The sequence below is a fragment of the Podarcis vaucheri genome (genome assembly GCF_965113315.1).
Source record: "Podarcis vaucheri genome assembly, chromosome: W".
NCBI lineage: Eukaryota > Metazoa > Chordata > Lepidosauria > Squamata > Lacertidae > Podarcis > Podarcis vaucheri.
Genome location: NC_138757.1, coordinates 35,272,779 through 35,287,237, shown reverse-complemented (window position 1 = coordinate 35,287,237; position 14,459 = coordinate 35,272,779).

Sequence of the window (14,459 nt, the reverse complement as noted above, 5' to 3'; positions counted from 1 at the left end):
GAAAAGAAGGACACCCCAGAATAGAAACACGAGATTAATCCAGGATGTCTCTGCAGCTATACAGTTGGAACATTAATGGAGCAAATTCCCCGGAGAAAAGGAAAAGGATCTTTCATATTTTAAAAAAAGAACATTTGGACTTAATTTGCTTGCAGGAAACACACGTGACAAGACTCCACAGGAAAGTGCTAATCAATAAAAGACTAGGCCAAGAATTTATCTCATCAGACAGAGTCAAAAAGAGAGGCGTGGTGATCTATGCAAAGGAGAACTTGTCACCGGAATTTTTGTTCAAAGATGAACAAGGAAGAATTCTGGCAATTGAAATACAAACGCAAGGAGAAAAAGTTTTGATATTAGGAATTTATGCACCAAACGAGGGGAAATCGGAATTCTACAAAAAGCTGCATGAGACCTTGCTGGACTATATGGACTATTCGAACATCATTATGATGGGAGATATGAATGGGGTGGTTTCTACCCTTATGGATAAGTCGCAAAATCAAAATTTGACTAAGGATGGCAGACTACCAAAAACCTTTTTTGAACTAACAGACAATATGGATTTGATCGATATTTGGCGGACAAGGAACCCCCTAGGTAAAGAAGGAACTTTCTTTTCTGAGGCCCACCTGTCATGGACAAGAATCGACCAAATTTGGACAACTAGAGGGCTGGCACCAAAGACTATAAGAGTGGAGATCTGCCCAAAGACTTGCTCCGACCACAATGCCCTGAAAATGGAAGTGAGATTTACTCCAGCCGGCTCCTTTAGATGGAAAATGAATGACAGCCTATTTAGAGATCAAGAGTTGGTAAAGAAGGCCCAAAAAACTTTAAAGGATTATTTTGAAATTAATTTGAACACCTCGGTGGAAAAAAGAACGATCTGGGACGCAAGCAAAGCTGTAATGAGAGGGTTTCTGATACAACAAAACACGATTAAGAAAAAACTCTGGAATGGAAAAAAGGATAAAATATTAGAGAAGATAAGAGAGGGAGAGAAAAGACTGAGATCCAACCCAAAATCAAAAGAGATTCTGCGAGAAATTAAATTCCACCAGTCACAATATATGAAATTGATAAATCAAGAAGTGGAATGGAAAATTAAACAAATGAAACAAAGATCTTTTGAGTCAGCTGTCAGAGCTGCTTGAAGATCCTAGCTCACAGAGGATCACGCTAGCCAGCGATCATTAAGTAAAAGTCTTTATTGAATTACAGTTTCCATTCTCACGCTGCTGCGCGCAACTCTACGTCTAGTAGCTAGATCGACGAAGCTCCGTCTGAGTCTCCGCCCCGTGCGCACCAACTTAATATCCTAGCCCTGCTCCACCTTTTCCGCCTGACTGTCCTCCTCTGGGTCCCTCTACCCCCCGGGGCTTCTTCCTTCCGGGATTCTTCTGACGCTGACCCGGACCCTCCTGCCTCCTTGCGCCGGGCTTTAGGACCTGGCTCCCTTTCCGGGCTGCTTACTGCGCCGCCCTCCTCTGCATTTGAACTTGGCGCGCGCGCCCAACCTTCCACTTTCCTCTTAACCGTTTCTTCGCTCCCCGATGGAGGTGTGGCCACTCCTGACTCATGCCCTCCCTCCTGTGGTGAGCTGCCAGCGCTTGCCCCCTGGCTCCCTTCCTCTTCCCTGCTCTCTGGCGGTGACGCTGGTCCCGATTTCCAACTGCTCTCCTCTGAGTCCCCTCTGGCTCTATCTTCCTGGGGTGCCCCCCTAGACTCCCCCCTTGCCCTGGCCACTGGTGCTCCTTTCTGTGAATCCTCTGATTCACTGGAAAGACTCGGAGATCTCGGCTCGTCGTCATCACTCATCTTTTCTTCTGCCTCCTCCCCTTCGCTCTCTGTTTCCTCCCTTGCCCTTGCCTCTGCTCCTAAACCCCTGACATCCATCCCCCCCTCGAAGCCCCCCATTCCCCCCTCCCCTCCTTCCGGTGCTGGAGCTGGGGTCTGCTGTTGCAAAGGGACGAACGTCGGATATCGTTCGCTTCCCGTGGCGGGCCTCCATCTGAAGTCTCGCGGGTCTCCGTCCCTGCTCTCGTCGACGACGGTCACCTCCGCTTCCATCTCTGTGCCGCCGTGCTCGAAACCAGGGTCGTCCCCGAAAACGTCCATGTCCGTCTCTCCCTCACTTCCTCCTGGCGGCGTTGCTCGTCCTGGGCCTTCCAGCCACCTTCTGCGGAACTGCTCCTCTGGTCTATCGTCCCACCAATACGAGGGTTCTGATGCAGATCCCGAGGGTGACCCCTCCGGGGAACGGACGTCTTGTGTCGGGTCCTCGTCCGAGTCGAACCCCCGGAAAGTGCTGGCCGAAAGCGTGGGCGTGAAAAGCCAGTCGTCGAAAAAGTCTGCTGGCATAGGTCTATGTGGGAAGAGGGCATGAAACTCGTCTTTGAGTAGAGGTTCGTCCAAGGCGTAGCCCGGCACCCAGCTGTTCGCACTGGCCGGGGTGCCCTCCTTGGCGAGAAAGTATTCTACCCCCTCTTCCCCCCATCTGGAGTCCAAAATCTCCGTGACGTCATTGATGCGCTCCTTCTGTGCCACTCCCGCGTGCCCCGTTCTGTCTCTGACCGGACTCGGCGCCGTTCCGGGTTCCTGGAACCTGTGCGGTGCCTTGTAGGGAGTGAGCACCGATCTGTGGAACACCGGATGCATTCTGGAACCCTCCGGAAGTGCCAGTCTGAAAGCTACCGGGTTGACCTGCTCTTCGACTTGGTAGGGCCCCAGTTGTTTATGCCCTAGTTTCTTCTTGGCCAACGACCTGGCCGGCACTGCGTGGGCTGCTAACCAGACCCAGTCTCCCACGTGGAGCTCTTCGCCAACCCTTCTGTGCCTGTCCGCTTGTACCTTGTATGCGTGTTTGGCCAGCTCCAGGTGGCGCCTCAGCTGATCGTGGACTTCCTGCAGCTCCGACGCGAACGCATCTGCTGTCTGCGGCTCCCCCTCCCCCATTCTTTCCAGTCCCGGGAAGGTTCTGGGGTGCCTCCCGTTGTTGGCGAAGAACGGCGTGACCCCCGTGGACACGTGCTTCGTGTTGTTGTAGGCGAACTCGGCAAGCGGCAGGTAATCCACCCACGTCGCAGGCTGTTGATTCGCATAGCATCTCAGGTACTGCTGCATGATGGCATTGACCCGCTCCGCTTGCCCGTTGGTCTGCGGGTGTCTCGCCGACGCCAGGTTGATCTTGACGTTTAGGAAGCCCATCAGCTTCTGCCAGAAATTCGAGATGAACTGCCGCCCGCGGTCGGACAGAATAGACCGCGGCAGACCGTGAACCTTGAACACGTGGTCTATGAACAGTTTGGCGGTTTGCTCCGCCGTGGCCACCTTCGCACACGGAATGAAATGTGCCATCTTGGAAAACAGGTCCACCACCACCAGCACTGCCGTCTTGCCCCTCGAGCTGGGCAGATCTGTGACAAAGTCCAGAGCCACCCTTTCCCAAGGTTCGACCGGAGTTTGCAGCGGTTCCAACAGTCCTGCCGGCGGTCTGTGCACTGGTTTGGCCCTCTGGCAGGTGTCACACCTCGCCACGTAGTCTGCGACCTCCCCTCTCATTCCAGGCCACCAGAAATCCCTGGCTACCAATTCCACCGTCTTCTCCTTGCCAAAGTGCCCGGCCGTGGGCGCGTCGTGCAGCTGCTGCAGCACCTTGGCGCGAAGGTCGTCTCCCGGTACGTAGATGGCCCCTTTACGGATGAGCAATCCATCTCGTAGCTGGAAACCGTCGGCCTCAGCCTTGCCCCTTTGCACCTCTGCCATCTTTGCTTGCGCGAAGGAGTCATCCTGCAACGCTCGCCGCACCGCCTCCAGGTCCACGGTGGCCGCGGCGCACGCCCATACTGTTGGTGCGAAGATGTGCATGGCGGCCGCTGGCGTTGCGTCCTCCAGATACTGTGGCTTACGGGAGAGGGCGTCCGCCATGATGTTAGTGTCCCCCGGGACATACTCTATGCGGAAGTCGAAGTTCGCAAAAAACTCAGCCCAACGTATCTGCCTCTGGTTTAGGAACTGTGCCGTGCGCCAGTGCTCCAGATTCTTGTGGTCCGTGCAAACCTGCACCGTGTGCTTGGCGCCGATCAGGAAGTGCCTCCACGCTTTGAACGCTGCATGAATGGCCAGCAACTCCCTGTCCCAGATGGTGTAGTTCTGCTCGGACTTGCTGAGCTTCCTGGAGTAAAACGCTCCCGGCCGCCACACCCCCTGCTGGTCCTTTTGCAGCAGGACCGCCCCCACGGCTCTGTCCGAGGCGTCTGTCTCCACCCTCATCGGCCTGCTGGGGTTGACGTGAAGCAGCTGCTCTTCCGACGCGAAGAGACGCTTGAGTGCCTGAAAGGACTGCTCCGCCTCCTCTGTCCAAACGAACTTCTTTTTCTTGGAGCTAAGCGTGTCTGTGATGGCCGCTGTCTGCATAGCGAAGCCCTTGATAAACTTGCGATAGAAGTTCGCAAAGCCGACAAACCGTTGGACCTCCTTCCGGTTGCGTGGGCTTTTCCAATCCAACACCGCTCGAACCTTGGCGCTGTCCATGGCGAGCCCCTTGTCAGACAACTTGTAGCCCAGAAAATCCACCTCCGTCACGTCAAATTGGCACTTCTCCAGCTTGGCGTAGAGCCTATGTTGCTTTAGTCTGGTCAGCACTTCCTTGACGTGTCTGTCATGCTCCTGCTGCGATTCCGAAAAGATCAGGATGTCATCTAAGAAACAGACGCACGTCTTGTAGAGAAGTCCCGCCAACACGTGATGCATGAAAGCTTGAAAAACGTGGGAGCCATTTTGCAATCCAAAAGGCATAACTCTGTATTCGTAGGTACCCAGTGGCGTGAACATGGCCGTCTTCCACTCATCTCCCTCCCGCATGCGAATGAGGTTGTACGCCCCTCGCAGGTCTAACTTGGTGAACACTTTTCCCTTCCGCACCTTCGCCAGGAGGTCGTCGATTCAGGGCATGGGGAAGTCCGACGGCTTGGTCCCATTGTTTAAAATGCGATAGTCCACGACCAGTCTTTTTTGGGGCGTGTCTCGCTTTTTAACAAAGAATACAGGACTGCCCCCCGCTGCCTTGGACTCTCGGATGAAACCGCGCTCCAAATTATGATCTATGAACACTTTGAGTTCCTGCAGCTCGTCCTCAGACATGGAATACAGTTTCCCTTTAGGCAGCGCCGCCCCCGGCAGCAGGTCAATTTTGCAGTCATATGGTCTGTGAGGGGGTAGCCTGTCCGCCTCCTTCTCGCAGAAAACTTCCAAAAATTCTGCGTACTTGTGGGGAATCGCTTGCAGCGTGCCTAGCAGCAGCTGTGACTCCTCTTCCTCTCCTTCCTGCCGGGGCACTATGCAGTGTTCAGCACAAAAGGAAGAGCCGAAGATCAGCTGCCTCTGGTACCAAGCCAGCGTCGGGCTGTGCTTGTCCAGCCAACTCATTCCCAATACAATGGGCGTATCCGATAGTTGAGTGACATTGAAGCTGATGATTTCTTTGTGATTCCCAAGTCGCATCGCCATTGGCGGCGTCTGCTTCACCACTTGCCCCCCTAGCAACTCCCTGCCATCCACCGTGACAACCTGCAGGGGCAGTGTGGCCGGCAGCAACTGTATAGCGTGCTTGTCGACAAACTCCTGCCCTATAAAGTCCGCGTTGCTGCCCGAGTCGACGGTAATTGGCACGTCCATGGTGATTCCATTGGGCAGCTGGAGAGATGCGGTGAGCCTCACCACTGGTTTGGGCGGGAGGGGGTTCACGGGCTGTAAAATCTCTGGGGACTGCGTCACTAACACGTCTGGCTGGGCCCCAGGGCCTCTTCCTCCAGCCAGACTGCTTCGTTTCCCTGCTGTGGTCCTCCTTGCTGCGTTGCTGCAGTCACCATTGCTGAGGCTGCAGTGAGCTTGTGGAGCCTCTGGGGACACTCTTTCGCCATATGCCCTGGCTCCTCACAGACGTAACACTTCCTGTTCCCTCTAGGAGGCTTCGCTTTCACTGCTGCCGGTGCTAGGGCTCTGGTTGCTGACTGAGCCCTTGCACCTCCAACCTCCATAGGTTCGGCTCCTCCTCCTGGCGGAGGCGTGGATTGCGCCCGCGCTGCTTCTCTGGGAAGGAAGGAGGGGCCCCTGGCTGGTTCGCGCCCTCCACGCCCTTCGTCCCTGCTCCACGGACGTTCTTCCAGCCTCACCCCCACTGCCAGTGCCCTCTGAACGACCTCCTGGGTGGTTCGGGGTCTCTCCCCCCTCGCGATCTCATCTTTAATCGAGCTGTGCAGCCCCTCCCAAAAGAGGTCTCTTACCGGGGCCGAATCTCTGTCCCATTCCAGGGCACTGACCAAGGCGAAAAAGCGGGCATGGTACTGTCTGACGCTGGCCCTCCCTTGTCTTAGCCCATGCACCTCCTTCCGGGCAAGATCCACGTCAATACTTGATAAAAAACACCCATCCATCGCTTTAATAAAGGCATCTGCATTCTGGAGCGCCGGATCCTTATCTCTCCATAAATTGCGTAGCCATGCTTTAGCATCCCCATGCAAATGGGACATGATGAATCCCACTCTCTCTTGCTCATCTCTAAAGTCTTTATGCAGCAGTTGCAGTGCGCACAGTACGTCTGCTCTAAAGTTGGGATACTGTTGCAGGTTCCCATCGAAGTGAGAGACCAGCCCGCCTGTTCGTCTCGCCAACCCAATTCCCTCCTGCCGGGGTGTCTGCTTCGTCAGCACGTCTAACCTGACCTGGAGATCCCTGCAGGCGGCAGCTGCCTCCTCCTCTCTCTTCCTGGATGCGAGAGCCTCGGCATTCAGTTGTGCCACTGCTTTTCTGAGTTCCTCTATCTGCTGCTCAGCCGTCATGTCGTCTGCTGTTCGTGAGCTCACTAGTAGGCACCTGTTTCTCTCCCCTCCTCGGGGCTGTAGATGCCCACAATTTGGAGACGGAGCTTACTGTCAGAGCTGCTTGAAGATCCTAGCTCACAGAGGATCACGCTAGCCAGCGATCATTAAGTAAAAGTCTTTATTGAATTACAGTTTCCATTCTCACGCTGCTGCGCGCAACTCTACGTCTAGTAGCTAGATCGACGAAGCTCCGTCTGAGTCTCCGCCCCGTGCGCACCAACTTAATATCCTAGCCCTGCTCCACCTTTTCCGCCTGACTGTCCTCCTCTGGGTCCCTCTACCCCCCGGGGCTTCTTCCTTCCGGGATTCTTCTGACGCTGACCCGGACCCTCCTGCCTCCTTGCGCCGGGCTTTAGGACCTGGCTCCCTTTCCGGGCTGCTTACTGCGCCGCCCTCCTCTGCATTTGAACTTGGCGCGCGCGCCCAACCTTCCACTTTCCTCTTAACCGTTTCTTCGCTCCCCGATGGAGGTGTGGCCACTCCTGACTCATGCCCTCCCTCCTGTGGTGAGCTGCCAGCGCTTGCCCCCTGGCTCCCTTCCTCTTCCCTGCTCTCTGGCGGTGACGCTGGTCCCGATTTCCAACTGCTCTCCTCTGAGTCCCCTCTGGCTCTATCTTCCTGGGGTGCCCCCCTAGACTCCCCCCTTGCCCTGGCCACTGGTGCTCCTTTCTGTGAATCCTCTGATTCACTGGAAAGACTCGGAGATCTCGGCTCGTCGTCATCACTCATCTTTTCTTCTGCCTCCTCCCCTTCGCTCTCTGTTTCCTCCCTTGCCCTTGCCTCTGCTCCTAAACCCCTGACATCAGCGAACAAGTGCGGGAAACTGCTGGCATGGCAGTTGAAAAAAAGACAAAAAATGAACTATGTTACCAATCTAGAGGTGGAAGGGAAAAATATCCAGAAACCAGTTGAAATTAGAAGGTGTTTCCAGAAGTATTTTAAAAAGTTGTTTGCTCAAGGGCCTGAGGAAATATCTGAGATAGACCAGTTTTTGAAACTTAATGGCCTACCTAAACTATCTCAGGAGAAGAGATCAATCTTGAACTGTAAGATAACACAACAGGAAATTGAGGATGCCATTCAGAATATGCAGTTGGGCAAGTCTCCAGGCCCAGATGGACTTACCTCCAAGTACTATAAGACATTGAAAGACTATTTGATACAACCACTAATGGAGGTGTGTAACCAGATTATGGGGGGAGGAAGGGCACCGGAAACGTGGAAAGAAGCCTTCATCACATTGATACCCAAAGTGGAAACTGAAAAGACTCAACTAAGAAACTACCGTCCCATCTCACTCCTAAATGTGGATTACAAAATATTTGCAGACATTTTGGCAAATAGATTTAAAAAGATTTTAAATGAAGTAATTCATAAGGACCAAGCAGGCTTTCTCCCTGGTAGACATTTGTTTGACAACACTAGGAATATTATAGATATTCTAGAACTTTTGCAAACAAATATTAACACCAAAGCAGTCTTAATTTTTATTGATGCAGAGAAGGCCTTTGACAACATTTCTTGGAAATTTATGAAGAAAAACCTGGAAGGGATGGGAGTGGGACGGGGGTTTGAAAATGGCATAGAAGCAATTTATTCAGAACAAAAAGCTAAGTTGATAGTGAACAATGTGGTGACAGAGGAGATCCACATTGAAAAAGGAACACGCCAGGGGTGCCCTCTATCCCCTCTATTATTTATATCAGTCCTGGAGGTGCTGTTGAACATGATCAGGAGGGACCGGCAAATACAAGGGATACAGGTCGGAGTGAAACAATACAAACTGAAAGCATTTGCAGATGACTTGGTTTTGACATTACAGGAGCCAGAATCTAGTACAAAAAGAGTTTTAGAACTGATTCAAGATTTTGGTCGGGTGGCAGGATTTAAATTGAATAAACAAAAAACTAAAGTTTTGGGGAAAAACTTGACACCTTCAGAAACAGAGGGGTTTCAGAAGGAAACAGAGTTAACTGTGGTTAAAAAAGTGAAGTACCTGGGGGTAAACCTGACGTCTAAAAATTTGAATCTGTTTAAAGATAACTTTGAAAAATGTTGGTTAGAAATTAAGAAAGATTTAGAAACTTGGTCACGATTGAAGCTTTCCTTGCTGGGCCGAATTGCGGCTGTAAAAATGAACGTTTTGCCAAAGATGTTGTTTTTGTTTCAAACCTTGCAGATCGTGGACAGAGTGGAATGTTTTAGAAAGTGGCAGAAGGATATTTCAAAGTTTGTTTGGCAGGGCAAAAAGCCCCGAATTAAGTTTAAAATACTAACTGATGCAAAAGAAAGAGGGGGGTTTGCCCTGCCAGACTTAAGGTTATACTACGAAGCTGCAGCCTTCTGCTGGATGAAAGATTGGATTTTATTAGAGAACACAGATGTCCTAGATCTGGAAGGTTTTAATAACTCGTTAGGCTGGCATGCGTATTTGTGGTATGGCAAGGTAAAAACACATGGAATGTTCAAAAACCATATTGTCAGGAAAGCAATTTTCATGGTCTGGATGAAATACAAAGACTTATTGGAAAGTAAGACCCCGAGGTGGCTGTCACCAATAGAGGCCAAGGCTCGGAAAAAACCCAATATGGAGGCCGGATGGCCGAAATATTGGGAAATAATAGAAAAAATTGGAGATAATTGGAGGTTGCAGAGCTTTGAAAAATTAAAGGATAAGGTGCAAGATTGGTTTCACTATGCCCAAATTAATGAGGTGGTTAAGCTGGACAAAAAAACAGGTTTCCAGGTGGAAAAATCGAAACTTGAGACAGAGTTGTTAGAACCAAAGACCAAGGTTTTATCGAGAATGTATAACTTGCTGCTTAAATGGAACACTCAGGATGAGACAGTTAAGTCAGCCATGATAAAGTGGGCTCAAGACATTGGGTACAACATTATGTCTGATGACTGGGAAAAGTTATGTACCACTGGTATTAAATTTACGGCATGTAATGCCTTGAAAGAAAATATTATGAAAATGATATATAGGTGGTACATGACACCAGTCAAGCTTGCAAAGATATACCATCTGTCTGATAATAAATGTTGGAAGTGCAAGGAGGCTGAAGGGACATTCTTTCACCTATGGTGGACTTGTCCAAGAGTGAAGGCCTTCTGGGAAATGATCTATAATGAGTTAAAAAAGGTGTTTAAGTACACCTTTCCCAAGAAACCGGAGGCCTTCCTCTTGGGCATTGTGGGCCAAAAGGTGTTAAAGAAGGATAGAACATTTTTTATGTATGCAACCACTGCAGCAAGAATTCTTATCGCTAAACATTGGAAGACTCAAGATTTGCCCACACTGGAAGAGTGGCAAACGCAATTGATGGACTACATGGAATTGGCCGAGATGACTGTCAGGATTCGAGATCTGGGAGAAGAAGCAATGGAGGAGGACTGGAAAAAATTTAAGGATTATTTGCAAAAATTTTATAAGTTATATGAACTATAGGAATTTGCACGATCCGGAAGGTTAGCCCCAGCAACGAGAGTGGAATATATATGAAATTAGATAATAATTATGAAAGAACCAAGGTTTAAAGGTTTTTTTTTTTTTAAAAAAAAAGGATGAGTAATTTGGATAATAAGTAATTTAAACCTAAAATGTATTTGAAGTTACAAAAGAAACACACGAAATAAGGTTATAATTTGCTGTCAAATTTATTGTTGAGAATGCACTGTGCGGGAGATGTGGGGAAGTCCGTTGGTGGATTGAAAAAAGATTTGGAAATGGTCTGTTCTTTTTTTTTTTCTATCTTCTCTTTTCTTGTTGATTTCTTCTGTGCTGTTTATTTCTATCTGAAAAAATGCAATAAAAAATATTATAAAAAAAATAAACATATAATCCAGGACTACCAGAAAAAAAAGGAAAAAAAAGAAATTCAAACTCAGAAAAATTTTCAAAAAAAAATAAATCTTGCCCAATGGTCACAGAAAATCATAAAAATTCCAAAAAAGGCCCACAAGCCCACAGATTCCTGCAGAAACCTCCCCAACCGTTCCCCCAGCCAGCCAGCACTCAGAAATTCAAACTCAGAAAAAAAAATTGAAAATAAACAATCTTGCCCAATGGTCACAGAAAATCATAAAAATTCCAAAAAAGGCCCACAAGCCCACAGATTCCTGCAGAAACCTCCCCAACCGTTCCCCCAGCCAGCCAGCATTCAGAAATTCAAACTCAGAAAAAAAATTGAAAATAAACAATCTTGCCCAATGGTCACAGAAAATCATAAAAATTCCAAAAAAAAACCGCAAATGGTCCCAGATTCCTGCAGAAACCTCCCCAACCGTTCCCCCAGCCAGCCAGCACTCAGAAATTCAAACTCAGAAAAAAATTTTTGAAAATAAACAACCATGCCCAATGGTCACAGAAAATCATAAAAATTCCCAAAAAAACCCCGCAAATGGTCCCAGATTCCTGCAGAAACCTCCCCAACCGTTCCCCCAGCCAGCCAGCACTCAGAAATTCAAACTCAGAAAAAAAAATGAAAATAAACAATCTTGCCCAATGATCACAGAAAATCATAAAAATTCCAAAAAAAACCCCGCAAATGGTCCCAGATTCCTTCAGAAACCTCCCCAACTGTTCCCCCAGCCAGCCAGCACTCAGAAATTCAAACTCAGAAAAAATTTCAAAAAAAACCCATCTCGCCCAGTGGTCACAGAAAATCATAAAAATTCCCAAAAAAGGCCCACAAGCCCACAGATTCCTGCAGAAACCTCCCCAACCGTTCCCCCAGCCAGCCAGCACTCAGAAATTCAAACTCAGAAAAAAAAAATTGAAAATAAACAATCTTGCCCAATGGTCACAGAAAATCATAAAAATTCCAAAAAAACCCGCAAATGGTCCCAGATTCCTGCAGAAACCTCCCCAACTGTTCCCCCAGCCAGCCAGCACTCAGAAATTCAAACTAAGAAAAAAAAATTGAAAATAAACAATCTTGCCCAATGGTCACAGAAAATCATAAAAATTCCCAAAAAAGGTCCACAAGCCCACAGATTCCTGCAGAAACCTCCCCAACCGTTCCCCCAGCCAGCCAGCACTCAGAAATTCAAACTCAGAAAAAAAAATTGAAAATAAACAATCTTGCCCAATGGTCACAGAAAATCATAAAAATTCCCAAAAAAACCCCGCAAATGGTCCCAGATTCCTGCAGAAACCTCCCCAACTGTTCCCCCAGCCATCCAGCACTCAGAAATTCAAACTAAGAAAAAAAAATTGAAAATAAACAATCTTGCCCAATGGTCACAGAAAATCATAAAAATTCCCCAAAAAGGTCCACACGCCCACAGATTCCTGCAGAAACCTCCCCAACCGTTCCCCCAGCCAGCCAGCACTCAGAAATTCAAACTCAGAAAAAAAAATTGAAAATAAACAACCATGCCCAATGGTCACAGAAAATCATAAAAATTCCCAAAAAAACCCCGCAAATGGTCCCAGATTCCTGCAGAAACCTCCCCAACTGTTCCCCCAGCCAGCCAGCACTCAGAAATTCAAACTCAGAAAAAATTTCAAAAAAAAACAATCTTGCCCAATGGTCACAGAAAATCATAAAAATTCCAAAAAAGGCCCACAAGCCCACAGATTCCTGCAGAAACCTCCCCAACCGTTCCCCCAGCCAGCCAGCACTCAGAAATTCAAACTCAGAAAAAAAAAATTGAAAATAAACAATCTTGCCCAATGGTCACAGAAAATCATAAAAATTCCAAAAAAAACCCGCAAATGGTCCCAGATTCCTGCAGAAACCTCCCCAACTGTTCCCCCAGCCAGCCAGCACTCAGAAATTCAAACTCAGAAAATTTTTTGAAAATAAACAATCTTGCCCAGTGGTCACAGAAAATCATAAAAATTCCAAAAAAAGGCCCACAAGCCCACAGATTATCGCAACCCCCCCCCACAACACCAAGTCCTTGAATCCCAAACACCCCAACCCAAAATCCAACCCCCCCAAAAAAGTTTTAAAAGTTTAACTTACCAAATGGATGAAAGAGAAGTTCTGGAAAAGTTTTGGAAAAGCTTCAAAGGTGAGCAAAGTCTGAGAAAAGGCTACCAAACCACGTGCTAACAGTTGCTCCTCGAAGTCAAGTCGCAACTGCAGCTCTTCAAGCTAAGCACCCTTGGTTTTAACGGTTTTTAGACAAAGGAAACAAAGTCGCGAGACGTTTTCGTCTTGCGAAGCAAGCCCATAGGGGAATTCGTCTTGCGAGGCAAATCGAAAACAAAAAAGCCTTTCGTCTAGCGAGTTTTTTGTCTTGCGAGGCATTCGTCTTGCGAGGTACCACTGTATTTTGAATTTTATTCTGGGCTTCTTGCCCTGCCAGACAAATCTGGAAATATCTCTCTGCCACTTCTTGAAACAGTCCATTTTGTCCAAAATTTGCAGTGTTTGAAACAAAAACAACATTCTTGGCAATACATTTATCTTTATCACAGCGATACGGCCTAGCAGTGAAAGCTTCAAATTTGACCATATTTCTAAGTCTTTTTTCACTTCAGTCCAACATTTTTCATAGTTATCCTTAAATAGATTCACATTTTTAGCAGTCATGTTAACCCCCAAATATTTCACTTTCTTAACCAATGCTAATCCTGTCTCCTTCTGAAACCTCTCTCTCTCAATTGGTTTTAAATTTTTCTCTAAAACCTTAGTTTTTAACTTATTCAACTTAAATCCTGCAACCTGACCAAATTCTTGAATCAGTTCTATTACTCTTTTAGTACTAGATTCTGGCTCCTGTAATGTCAATACTAAGTCATCTGCAAATGCTTTCAATTTATACTGTTTTGCTTCGACTTGTATACCCTTAACCAATTGGTCCCTTCTAATCATATTTAAAAGGACCTCCAGGACTGATATAAAAAGCAATGGGGAAATTGGGCAACCTTGTCGTGTCCCTTTCTCTATCTTAAATTCCTCCGTCACCACATTGTTAACAATTAGTTTGGCCTTTTGTTCAGAATATATTGCACTTATACCATTTTCAAAACCTTGACCAACCCCCATCCCCTGTAGGTTCTTCTTCATAAAACTCCAAGAAATAATAATAATAATAATAAATTTTATTTATATCCCGCCCTCCCCAGCTGAGCCGGGCTCAGGGTGGCTAACAACAATCAAATAAACAATCAAATAATCACACATTCTAAAAATTTTCATTATAAAAATTAGTTAAAATCAAATTGATGGCAACCGAAATGTTGTCAAAAGCTTTCTCCGCGTCCACAAATATAAAAACTGCCTTGGTATTAATGTTCACTTGTAATTTCTCCAAAATGTTAATTATTTTTCTCGTATTATCAGACAAGTTTCTGCCCGGGAGAAAGCCTGCTTGATCTTTATGTATCTCTTCCACTAATACTTTTTTAAATCTTTTAGCCAAAATGTCTGCAAAAATTTTATAATCCACATTAAGGAGAGATATGGGGCGGTAGTTCTTAAGCTGTGTCTTCTCAGACTCAATTTTCGGTATAAGTGCGATGTACGCCTGCTTCCACGACTCTGGTGCTTTTTCCCTTCCAAAATTTCATTACAAACTTCCTTTAGTGGTTGTATTATCCAACTTTTCAGAGATCTA